General features: G+C 34.6%; 1 long non-coding RNA gene across 1 annotated transcript; it reads left to right on the forward strand.

Annotated features, from left to right (window-relative positions):
- Positions 1–7,220: 7,220 nt before the first annotated feature.
- On the forward strand, positions 7,221–11,146 carry LOC146916130 (uncharacterized). The gene is made up of 3 exons (XR_015014883.1): positions 7,221–7,856; positions 8,566–8,643; positions 9,081–11,146. It is a non-coding gene; the product is annotated as an uncharacterized LOC146916130 (long non-coding RNA).
- The last annotated feature ends 2,978 nt before the right edge of the window (positions 11,147–14,124 follow it).

The following is a 14,124-nucleotide window of genomic DNA, read 5'->3' on the forward strand; positions in this document are numbered from 1 at the left end:
GCTTACGAGTAACCATGAGCAAGATATAAAGTTGTGAGATTCTCATACCATTTCCGGCTAGCCTGCTTAAGACCATAAAGTGATTTCAGAAGTTTGCAAACTTAATCTAGCTTAGTATGTACTCCCTCCGGTCTCAAATATAAGAAAATATTCATTTTTTAGGTTCATTGAGTAATTAATGTATCTGGTCTACATTATAAAACAAATACATTAATTATTCAATGAACCTAAAAAAGGAATCTTTTCTTATATTTGAGACCGGAGGGAGTACACATCATATTCTAATTCACCATGAAGGAAGGCATTATTTACATCCAATTGGTGTAAATGCCAGCTGTGAATAGAGGTTAAGGCTAAAATTATTCTCACTGTGGTAATCATAGCAAAGGTGAAAAGGTGTCAAAGTAGTATAATCCTTCAATTTTGATTGTAACCTTCAGCTACCAATCTAGCCTTATGTTTGACATTACAAACCTATTTAATGCAAATAGGTTTGACATTTGGGGGAAGATCAACCAACACCCAAGAACCATTGTTTTTCAAAGCAGTTAAGTCAATCTCAATAACTTTAACCCAACATTTAGATTTAGAAGCTTGCTTAGTCTCCATTGCTTTAACCTGACATGTAGAATGGGAATGTGAGAGATTAGAATAAGAAACGAAATCAGATATAGGATAATGATTACCTTAGAAAAAGAGTGTGATGGTTGCTGAGCAATAAACTGACAAACATAAGCATAAAGTTTTACTGGTGGGATGCCTAGGACGAGTATATTTTCTTAAAATTGGGGTTGCTTAAGCAGAAATATGGGGTGAAGAAGGAGTAACAGATGACCAAGAATCAATAACATCATCAAATGGAGAAAAATCAGGAGTAATAGGCATATGCTGTTGTTTTTGGATTTCCAAACTGTTAAATTTGAATCTCCAAATTCTATCATCTACCGAAGTTGTTACTAGGTTGAGTCACGACCAGGTCGCTCTCTTTAAGACGTTTCGTGGCACTACCCAAAGTTGTGCAAGGTAGACTATCAACCACGCCGCCTCCAGGATAAAACAAGCCCAGCTACAACTGTTCGATTAACTACTGCACTGTAGATAAATCGTTCGAGAATTACACCCTCAAAATATGGCTCAATCGTTTGATCGAAGCCACTCGATACGGTACGTAACCGCTCTATTCGAAACCGTTCAAATTAATATGGTATTATTACCATTCTATTATGGTGCTGAGACCACTCAAATATGGTGTTACCACCATTCTAACTTCTCCAAAACATGAATATGGCACTACGACCACTCAAATATGGTGATACCACCATTTCTCCTTAAAATTATTAAAATAATATATATACTGTTAAGATCATTCTTTAATATGATCTTAATAGCACTCTATATTCCGAAGAATCATATATTATCGAAGGGAATATGAACCTAAGACCAAGGGACTATGGTCTTAAGAACACTCTTAATACCGAAGGGACAGAAAGGAGTAGAAGAAGAAGAACGATTTGTTAAAATCGAAAGGGAGAAGAGAGAAAACCGCACAGGAAGCATCAACTGTGAGATTTTGGTGTGAAGAATGAGTGGGGCGAGCTCTCCTTTTATAGGCAGAGTTACTTGGGGATTAAGTTTGCTTAATCCTTAAGCAAACGCGTTTTACGCGTGACTTGGGGATTAAGTTTGCTTAATCCTCAAGCAAACGTGTTTTCTTAATTGGAAATATCCGGAAGCTTCTGGATACGGGTTTGGATCGGGTCGGAATGTAACACATCAATTTGTTACGCGTAACACTTTCGTATAATGAAAAATTAATTAATTAATTAATTAATTTAACATTTTAAAGTGACAAAAAAATATATATCAATTTTTTTAAGCGTTCACCCGTTCACAAAATTGGGTACCCCAAGGGCACACCCTTAGAGGTCACTTTTCCCGTATATAAACACTTACTAGTTGGGGTGACCCTTCAATGTGGGACATTTTTAAGTCACACCCACACACTAGTTTTTTTCATAGTGTTTTTCTTTCCAATTTTCTTCACTAGAATTAACTAGTGTTCCAACAATCCCCCACTTGACTTCAAAATGGTTTCGAGAAATAACGTAAAACGTTTCCATAAGATTTGCTAATATACAAAGGTGTCGCCAACAACTTGAATCTTTGCATAGTGGAAGGTATTCTGATTTAACAAGAGTTGCTTACAGCATTGAACTCTATCTCAGACATAGAATCCACACACAAACCTTTTCATAGGTGTATTCTAAAAGCCCGTGCGTTTTAAGGCCCTGCACGTGTATCCCGGTTTTAACGAATGCTCTAGGAATTCTGCCTCGAAATTCCATAGGATCGGCCCAAGTTCCACATTCGTATAGGTGAGTCTATCAAGAGTACTCCTGTAGCTGTGTACCCCACTCAACATAGAGTATAGATCTCATTAAGAGTTACTATTACCTCATCCTTCTTTCGCTGCAGGATCATGCTTTCTATATTCTTTATCTCATAGCATGTTCTACCACTTCATGACTTGTTTTTACCCATTGAACCTATTTCTTGGGATCTCCAGTCATTTAGGTCGGGTTACCATCACTTGTGGGCTATAGGCATTAGTCCCATCCTACTGGATGTTTCTTGGACTTTCTCTCTATTAAGTCCTTTCGTCAAAGGATCAGCTAAGTTTTCATTCGTACGTACAAAATCAACTCTAACCGCTCCATTTAGAGATACATTCTCTAATCGTGCTATGTTTTCGCCTTATCTGTCGTCTCTTACCATTGTAATAACGATTCTTAATCTTTGCAATAGCCGCGGTACTATCGCAATGAATTAACATAGCCGGTAACGGTTTCTCCCATAAAGGGATTTCAGCTAGCAAGGATCTTAGCCAACTTGCTTCTTCACTAGTTTTCTCTAGTGTTCTCATCTCAGATTCATTCCATAGTGGACTGTGTCAATATCATTTGTTTTAACAAACAACTCCTCTAGTGATGCTCAATGTGCAAACACTAGTCGCTAAATATTCATCTGAAAGATGTTCTATTTTATATCTTGTACCATTTAAGTACAATATGTTACTCCTAGTGAAGTAATCTTAGAGTCATAGTCTTCTCATGACTCTTTCTATAGCATGGCAATGCTTTCCATCCGTCTACTAGTAAACTTGCACAAGAGTTTCACGACATCGACAATGTCGGATCTAATACATTCAGTGGCATAGCTAAGTGCTGCCAATGATGCTCGTATATTCTTTTTTCTAGCTCCATCTCAAGTGTTCTTACACTTGGATCATAATATGTGATTGCAAGTTTACGGTGAAATAATTACATTTCTTTAAGATCTTCTCAACTTTGTGAGATTTATCAAAAAAGTTATCTTTTCTGATCTAGTAATCTTGAAACCAAGAATTACTTCAATTTTTTTTGTTTAGGTCTTTCTTATCAATGTTGTTGATAAACAATAATTTCACATAATTCATAACATGAATCTTTAAATCAAATATGAGCAAGTCGTCTTCATAGAGACATATGATCGTGCAAATATTATTTGTCACTTTCATTCACTTTATACTCATTCGATAACATTAGAATGTCAAATTTTTCATGCCATTCCTCAGGAGTTTATTTTAGACCTTTCAAATAATTATCTAACTTACAGACCTTGTTTTCTTGTCCATGAATTGCAAAAATTTTCAGGTTGTTTCATATAGACTTGTTCTTCTAGTTCACCATAAAAAGGCAACTTTCACATCCTTTTGGAGTACTATCGAGTTATAAACGGCGGCTAAAGGGACTAGTACTCTTATGGATATGATTTTAGTGACTGGTGAATGAATGTCGAAGAAGTCTATATTTTTTTCTTTGTCTAAAACCTTTGACTACAAGGAAAGCCTTGTATTCATCAACCGTACCATCAGGTTTTAGTTCCTTTTTTTTTCAAAAATCAAATACAACCGATTGGTTTTGCAACTATGAGACAAGTCAACCAAGTTTCATGTTTTGTTAGACTCTAGAAAATTCATTTCATCGTTTATTGCTTTTGCCATAATTCAGGATCCAATGAGGATATAACTTCTTTAAGGCTTAATGAATCTTCTTCCAATGTATAAACCAAGTTCATACTCTTTAGCAATTTTAGCTTTCTTACCTCCTTGAGGTTCTATAACATCTCGTACGATGTTTTCATAACTGTTTCATAATTATTTCTGATAACATGAATGTGATCAGATTTATTGCCCCCACTAGTTCTTAATTTTTAAAAGGGAAATTTAATTTGCCCCCACTAATGTCGTGCTCGCATTAGAGCCCCCACTAGTGCCCCCACTATTCTTTAGTTAAAGGGGTAAATATTTACATAAAATTCGACATCTTTTAAATTCTATGATCACTTTAACATTTAGGTCATAAAACCTATATGTTTCGTTATTTATCGCATACCTGATGAATACATATTCATAGGCTCTACTAGTGAGTTCAACTCTCTTGGGGTCCAGGATCTAAATATAGTCCAGACAATCCCAAGTTCAAAAAATAAGACAAGTTGGATTGTCTTTTCTTCAAAAATTTCTTAATTAGAATTTTTGTTCTTAGACTTGGGAACTCTATAAATTTCAATTTTCGTTATAAAAATTGAACATTCAAGCACATCAATTTTATTTTCCAAAATTCACAGTCATCAATAAATATGATATAAATATCATTTTATCATTTCTAATTTATGTGTCATCAAATTAACACATATCATTATGTTTAGAGATTCATATCCTCTAAATTCTAATTTATATGAACTTTTGATTCATATATCTTGACTGCAATAAATAAAATTGTTTAATTATATAACTTCGGAATTAAGTCCAAGTTACTCAAGTTTAAAAATTAAACACTTGTTCGTGATCAATTTTGATATGTCAAATATTAAAATCACACAACTAATAACATAGAAGAAGAATTTAATTTTTAACATACCATCAAAGTGCAATCTTTTTCCACAAGAGTGCATGGTACACAAGTCTCTCTTTAAGTCTGAGTCAACTCAGTCTTATTCAATAGAAATCTGAAATTCAGATTCTTTCTTAAACATAAATAGAATTTCACAATTCCATTTATTTTCCTTATTGCATATTTACAAGTTTGGATTATGTAAAGCGATCGATGCATATGTTTATCAATTCTTGTTAAAGATTTGAAAACCAGTACGTGATATCAATGTTTAACAAAACACTTTTAGAATTCACCATAACAAAATAACGACCTTGCATTATTTTATTTTCTGCTCCAAACAATTTTTTTATGTTTTGTAACAAACTAAACTTGTTTGGTTCTGTAACAAATAATTTGTTTTGTAACAAATTATTGTTTTCATCAAATAAATTTTTAGTGTTGTTGATTGAAACAACAATCACTTCATCGTTTCATTCGAAAGATGTAAATCTATAGCTTGATTTATCCTTAATGTATTTAGGGACAATTTAATCTCAATAAGTAACATCTCCGGTAGACATAGCATATCGAAACGTCTTAAAATTGTTGTTTTTGGATTTCCAAACTGTTAAATTTGAATCTCCAAATTCTATCATCTACCGAAGTTGTTACTAGGTTGAGTCACGACCAGGTCGCTCTCTTTAAGACGTTTCGTGGCACTACCCAAAGTTGTGCAAGGTAGACTATCAACCACGCCGCCTCCAGGATAAAACAAGCCCAGCTACAACTGTTCGATTAACTACTGCACTGTAGATAAATCGTTCGAGAATTACACCCTCAAAATATGGCTCAATCGTTTGATCGAAGCCACTCGATACGGTACGTAACCGCTCTATTCGAAACCGTTCAAATTAATATGGTATTATTACCATTCTATTATGGTGCTGAGACCACTCAAATATGGTGTTACCACCATTCTAACTTCTCCAAAACATGAATATGGCACTACGACCACTCAAATATGGTGATACCACCATTTCTCCTTAAAATTATTAAAATAATATATATACTGTTAAGATCATTCTTTAATATGATCTTAATAGCACTCTATATTCCGAAGAATCATATATTATCGAAGGGAATATGAACCTAAGACCAAGGGACTATGGTCTTAAGAACACTCTTAATACCGAAGGGACAGAAAGGAGTAGAAGAAGAAGAACGATTTGTTAAAATCGAAAGGGAGAAGAGAGAAAACCGCACAGGAAGCATCAACTGTGAGATTTTGGTGTGAAGAATGAGTGGGGCGAGCTCTCCTTTTATAGGCAGAGTTACTTGGGGATTAAGTTTGCTTAATCCTTAAGCAAACGCGTTTTACGCGTGACTTGGGGATTAAGTTTGCTTAATCCTCAAGCAAACGTGTTTTCTTAATTGGAAATATCCGGAAGCTTCTGGATACGGGTTTGGATCGGGTCGGAATGTAACACATCAATTTGTTACGCGTAACACTTTCGTATAATGAAAAATTAATTAATTAATTAATTAATTTAACATTTTAAAGTGACAAAAAAATATATATCAATTTTTTTAAGCGTTCACCCGTTCACAAAATTGGGTACCCCAAGGGCACACCCTTAGAGGTCACTTTTCCCGTATATAAACACTTACTAGTTGGGGTGACCCTTCAATGTGGGACATTTTTAAGTCACACCCACACACTACACTAGTGCAAAAAACACTTTTTAAGTCAAATATTTTAAATGGGTGGATATCCACCTGATTTAAAAACTCAATTCGGGGGCACGGTTGTAAATAAGATTCAAACTCAAAATGGTGATAATGATTATAAATCGGTCCACATGGTTTAATTTATTGAAATTAAAATAAGAGAAACCAAATGGGTTTCACATTCAGCACCATGACACTAAACCTTCTCCTCCTAATAGCAATGGTAGCAACCAACATTTTCTCTCTCTCTCTCTCTCTCTCTCTACCATCTCTCCACAACTCTCCAATCACCTAAATCCCCAAAACCACTTCCACCAATCCCCGACGAACTCCTCCGTCAACTTCACACCATACGCGCCCAAAACACCAACCCCAACACCAACACAAAATCCTCAATCCCTTCAGATCTACTTCTCTACTCACCTCTCACCAATTGCTTCTTCTTGTCATAACCACCCTGATCTTCTTCATAAGTACATGACCTACACACCGTTCTTGATTTGTCCTTCCGATTCAGAACTCGCTGAAAGCTTAATTCTTCGTGGTTGTCATCCTATACCTCGCCGGCGTTGTTTCTCTCCGACGCCACGAAACAACTAGATCTACATCCTTCTCCTCTCAAAAAAAGGAGGTTTAGAGCAAGGAGAGAACATGAGTAACCCGTCCGATGAACAGTAACCCGGCAAGGGTTTGAACTGCGCCACCTCTCACGGTGGTTCAGTCACATCTTCTCCAGATCTTTTCGTTTCTGGGTGTTCACCGGTCTTAAAGGCACGATTTGATTCTGGGTTCGACTGGCTTGTCCGATTCAGGGTTCGATTGTGCTTGCTCTATTCAGGGTCGATTGTTTTTTCCGATTGACTCACAGTGTCCGATTTTGGTACTGGTTGTTGGGTTCGATTGCTTCAGATTGACCCACAGTGTCCGAATTTGGTACTGATTGTTGGGTTCGATTCCGATTGACTCAGTGTTTTGTTCCGGTTTTGGTACTGGTTGTTGGGGTCGATTGGAGATTCTTCTGTTGGTCCAGGCTGTTGTTTGCACGGTTGTTGTTGTTTGCGCAACTGGATTTTCATCTGTTACTGCAATTGGTTTTGTTTGCAGATTGTTCTTTTGTAGGTTTTGAAGGTCTGCTATGTCTGCTCTTGCGGCGCAATTCGTATGCCCTTGGCCTTGCTTGGTCTCACATACGCGGAAGCCTACTACGCAAAGGTGGAATTTCCCAATGCTTTTTATGTAATTCAATTTTGATGAAATTATTTTTAATCTGTTCTAAAGGTGGAGTTGGTGAGTGTTTGCTGATGTTTCCAGTTTAGAATTTAATGACATTAAAATATGATCTGTGATATGCTGATGTCTATGGTTTTATTCACTATGATGATTGTGTTATATAGTGCATGTTTGGTATTAGGGTGAGTTATGGTCTCATGGCTGAGCATAGATTTTACAAAATTACGAAAAATCCACCGTAATACCATAGGCTAAGTAATGCAGAAAAGAGTTGTCTGCTTGTCTTAACTTTAGTTTGCGACAATCTGGAGCTGCGTGTGGGTGTGTATATGTTGGGAATACTCCAACCATGAATATTTGAAGAGAAATGTTACATTTAGCATGTATGTTTTATGAAATTCTGTTATTATACTGATGCAATTAAGTTTAAATATGTTATTTCAAGCATATAGTGAATATTCTAAGCATGAATGCTTATTTCTAAAATGGATTCTTGTATTATCTTATCTGATATTTATCACCAAGTCACAAATTTGAGTCAGATTTTTGAATAAAATGCAAATCACACATGGAGCTGAGTTCATGGTTGTTTGGTCAATTGCACTTCAATTATAATAATGGATATGTTGATGATTTAAAAGCTGGTTTTATGAAGTGTAATTGCAATGTTTGAGTATGTGACAAACTGCAGGTAGATACTCATGATCATGATGATCTTTCATATGGAGTGGACATGAAATTATTTATCTGACGGTGTGGCTTTCTCCAGGTATGGATGTGATTGAATTGATGTATGCATACCTGATTTAGTTACTATTTACAATGTCCAAGTTCTGTATAACCATGGTTTTGTGCATTTGTCTATGCAGAAGATAGCTCTTGCATATAGTGTTGTATCTTTAATATAGATATGTTTACCAATAAGATTATACCTACAACCTGTTACCCCTCTCTATCCCTCTCCAAACAACTTATTCTTGAATGTTGTTTTTCGGGGACTTCTGAATTCGTTATTATCTGGATGGAAGTATTATGAGTTCACTTTTTGTTGCGTTTTGGACCTGTATATCATGTGTGGCATCTTTTATAGTCTGAAAAATGTGAAGGGGTGTGTGCGTGTGTGGCTATTATATTATTGAATTGGAGTATCATTCTCTCTATGTATATATCCTTGAATTGGTTTCTAACTAACTATAACTGATTCAGATTCTTGCGTGTGGACACATTGTCCCTTCTACTTTCAATGGCTAATGTTTCTTCAAATTCTGACATTCTCGTTGTTGATATGGTTGGTGGCCTTCTTACTGGTGCAGTGGCAAAGCGTTTAGGAGGTGTGATATAAATTTAAACTAAGTTTGTCATTTAGATTTTGTTTTTTTTTTTTTAATATGGTGTGATAAACTTGAATCATCACAACAATGAGACGTAAAAAGTTGTCGTTATACTGCTGATCAATAGATATATTCACTTTCCATTCTTAACAATCTTTGGGTCTAGTGATTGATAGTGTTGGTTTTCATAGTTCAGGAGCTAATACATGCATATGATTGGAACTCAGATTTCTTAAATTAAATATGGAGAGTAGTTAGTTCCAAGGTAGATTTATGTGATCTGTCAAAAACATAAACAAGCCAAGACCATAAATTGAAAAAAAAAAGTCCTCCGCTCAGAGTATTCCAACCTATTCACACATTCTCATCCAACTGTTTCTTCTTTTATCCATTTCTGAGCTGTAGGTGATGTTCCCCTTGTCTCTCCCTTTTCCTTCTTCCACACAATGGCTGCCCACCATTCCGTCTAGAATTTACCTAGAATCAAGGTCTGTCAGTGTCTTGCTATAGGATTTCATCCTTATAAATATGCGGTTACTACTTCCAAAAACACGTTAATGCTTTCGTTTCATGTAACAGATTGCATAATAAGAAATTATCAGACCAAAAATATAATACTCAAGTAACAGATTGCATAATAAGAAATCTGCAAGAGGTCAGCTGATATGTTTTGTTGCAGTTTACCAATTATTTTTTTGAGTTAAAATTATGCGAACGTTTTTTTGTCAGTCTTCATATTGAAGTAAGTTTCCGTTGATGCACTGAAAGAGAAATGATTATCCTTTTTAAAGCTTTCATTTTTCAGAAATAGTTTGGATCACTCTTTGTATTGGCATGGATATCTTTTGCATTATCAACGTGATTAGTTTTTTCTTCCAAATGAATAGCTCTAGATGCATTTTTTATTATAGTTTTATAATATATAATATATATAGCTCAGAAATCAAAGAGAAATGTTTATAGGTTTCTATCGGGATAGCCATGTGTTGAATTAGTAGGTATTATCAAAGCTATATGCATGTTCACCAATCACCATACAAAATTGAAGTATCCTCTGATGAATCATTTAGTTAATTTTCTGTTACTTTCTCAGAATGTTTATACAACTTGTCTGAATGTGCATGAACTGAAGTTTGGTTTCTTTTGTCGGGTGTTATTAACAAAGTATGCATTACTTTGAATTTATGATTACAATGAAGTTTATTATACTACATGTTGTGCTATCCTTAAATCGTACTGAGTGATGGTTTTGCTAATCCAGTGCTATTTTCGAAATCCTTTTTAATGTGTTATTCTTGAATACTGCAAGTTCTATTAATAAGTAGATTGATCAGGCGTATGGTCATTTCTAATTAGTTATAAGTTAGCCCATTTGGATCACATGTACTTTCAAAGAGAATTTGCAATCATGTCATTGAAATCCTATTAGACAATCATTACTTGAGAAATAGTAGTGGTCTTTCAGACTCTATAATCTTGATTCCAATTTGTTGTTAAACAAATGCACATTTCATTGTGAATAGTATACTATTAAATTATGGTTGTTGATTTTATGCATTTACTCTGTCATTGTTCTTATGTTGTAATGAAGTTTCAATTACATTATATTTTTAATTTATTGTTGTTGTCTTCTGTTTCGGTCTGCTATGTGGTTTTTTGGTGTTGATAGCAGGTCTGCGGTCTTCTGTTTGAGTTGCTGCTGCTGGTTGTTTTCTGCTGTCACCAGTTGTTGCTGCTGCCAGCAGCTGCTGTGGTGCAGGATTGAGCGCGTTGGAGTGTTTGGGGGCTGGGTTTGATGTTGTGGTGTGGTATGCGTAGGGGGTCATTCCTATTGTCCGGTTGTTTTTTCCGGGTGTGTTTGGTTCGTTGAGAATTTCTTGTCTTAATTATGTGTATGAACAAACGTTGTAGATGCAATACAAGATGGATACTGATTTTGGATGAGCTTGCTCAATTTAGTAATGCATGATACTGATTTTTTTTATCCCTTTTGAGACTTTTTAAGTGGGTTCATCCGATTTAAATTAAAAGATTTTAGATGGGTTCAACCGATTTAGTAATGCATGATACTGATATTTTTTTTATCCCTTTTGAGACTTTTTAAGTGGGGTCAACCGATTTAAATTAAATGATTTTAAATCGGGTAAAGGGGGCTGACTTAAAATCAAAACCACTTTTTAAATCGGCCACCTATAAATCGGATGTTCACCTGATTTAAAAAGTCATATTCACCTGATTTAAAAAGTATTTTCTGCACTAGTGCTAGTTTTTTTCATAGTGTTTTTCTTTCCAATTTTCTTCACTAGAATTAACTAGTGTTCCAACATATGCATACCAGAAGATGATATAGGGGAAAAACTAGTCTGAGTAAGTGAAGATGAAGAAATCTTATACGGTCAAATATTATTAAAAAAAAAAAAAAAGTGACATTTATAGAAATGAAAATCTCTCTAGATTAAACATCAAACAACACAAAACCTTTCACTCCCAGCTTGTGACCAAGAAAAATACATTTTGTTGCTCTAGGTTGAAACTTAGTTTTCTGGACATTGAGAGTGGAAACATAACACAGAACCAAAAAGCATTAAATTTTGGACATCATGGACATTCTTGTATAACAATTAATAAGGTAACTGATTATCAAGTAAAGGAGTGGAAACTCTATTTATAAGATAGGTAGCATGGGAATCAAAAAATGGAGGAAGTCGAGATTGGAAAAGTAAAGCTCTACCAACATTAAGTAAATGTTGATGGATACTCAACATTGGAAGTTTGGTGAATGATACCTTTTGACTGATAAAACCGAGTAAGAAAGAATTCAGGGCCATTATCTGTTCTAATGATTTTAACTTCTGATTTATGTTTTAATATTATTATCTATACAAATCTGGAATAGTCATCTAACACAGTAAAAAGATATTTGTGACCATGAGTAGAAGTTGTAGATAAAGGACCCTATATATCAAAATGAATCAAGACAAATACAGAACTAGCTTTATTATTACTTCCAACATAAGGAAGCTTCTTTTATTTAGTAAAGTGACAGGTATCACAAACAAGCTTGTGATCAAGATAAGACAGAAAAGGATAAACTTTATTCATAAGCATCAATCTATGATGAGAAAGATGTCATAACCTAGAGTGCCAAATGGCTGACTTAGGAATAGAAAAAGTACTGTTAGTCTAAACAAATTTGATTTTAAGTGTGTTTGGTATCCACTAATAAGTTGTATAAGCCATGTCTTTCCTCAGCCAAACCAATCATCTTTGTATCATTTGTTATTTGTTTCTAGTGTTGCGGTGTATTCTATGTTTTTCTACAACGACTTATCGCTTATACGAGTCATCGATGACTAAATCTATGATTTGGTCGACAAATTTTGCATTAAATTGTGTCTCTAATTAAGTTGTATCATATACAACCAATTTAAGAACACTAGAAATGATTTCGATAGTAGTCTTGATCTTACAATTTTATAGGACCGACTACGTTTTTAGAAAAAAATTAGAGCAAATTGAGTCTCTAATTAAGTTGTGTCGTATACAACCAATTTACCAACACTAGAAACGATTTTGATAGTAGTCTCGATCTTACAATTTTACGGAACCGGCTATGTTTTTAAGTTAGGGTCAAGTTAGATCTTCTCAAAATATATAACACTCAATAAAGATGAAGGCAAATAGGATTCTTAGTTAATGTTTGTCTTAGGTATTGAACTATGTCTATGAATTTTATAAAACAAATGAATTGTTTATTGAATAGATCGTATGTTTATGCCTCCAAAATTTTAGTTAAATATTTCTGCAGTTATATCATATTTTTGTCTAATGATGTATGTGATATTATATTGTCTTTGTGTTTGATTAATGTTTCTATCTAAACATATTTTTTTATTTCCGAAAAGGTGTTTGTTTTAATTTGAAGTTTTTTTTTCTCTACAACATTGTATATTCCCTAAAAATATTGTTATTTGATTCATGTGTTATTTAGACTTTAATTTGATCCAATTTCTCTTTTAGATACATAACCATTGAAATAATGAGACAGAGCCTAACTATAAATAAGAGCTCATGTTGCACTAGAACAATCACTAGCAAGGTGGTGATGCATGGCATGAATTTTACTTCATGAACAATTATTGGGTTGGTTTCTTGTCAAAATGAAGATCATGCATGTTTATGTTTTTTATGGACAAGTAAAAAATAAACTATAGATAAACTATTAAAGGCATCATTAGACAAAACATTAGCAACTTGGTTTGATTCACTATATATGTGATTCCAACGAAGTATCATTCCATCAAGAACAAGAAGAAGCTAAATAATTTTGAAGAACAATACTATAATTTATGTCATACGCATATGTTCAAACATCATGTTTCAATAAATGATTCAATTATTGTGGGATGGACACTACTAAAAAACAAAAATTAGTGAGGGAAATTTAGCGAGGGAAAAAATGAAATCCCTCTCTAATTAAGTCACTAAATTTTATGACCAAAGAATTTGTGAGAGATTTTATTTTTTCCGTCACTAATTTCCCTCCCTAATTTTGCTTTCCCAGTACTCTGGAGGAGCACGAGATAATATTATCATAGAAAGAACGAATGCAGTCATTATTCCGAGCACGAAACCGGCAGCGATATGTGCCCCTGTTTGATAATAATCTTCACGAGGTGTGCTACTGGCACGAAGCGGATGTTCTGGCGGAAGTTCAAGCAAAATTTCATTCTCTTGAGCCTGTCGTTCCTCCTCACATGTTTTATTATGCACAACTATAATTGCCAGAATCAATGCACAAGCGAAAACCGGTCCATGGAGGCCTTCATTGAACCCTACCGCCATCGCAAGAGCACTTACAGTAGCTGTTGTAGAAGATGGCACCCCTCCACTTTTAAACAGTTGCTTCTTATCCCATC

This window comes from Medicago sativa, chromosome 6 (genome assembly GCF_051527215.1).
Source record: "Medicago sativa cultivar Bolivia chromosome 6, Bolivia_mono, whole genome shotgun sequence".
NCBI classification, from domain to species: Eukaryota; Viridiplantae; Streptophyta; class Magnoliopsida; order Fabales; family Fabaceae; genus Medicago; species Medicago sativa.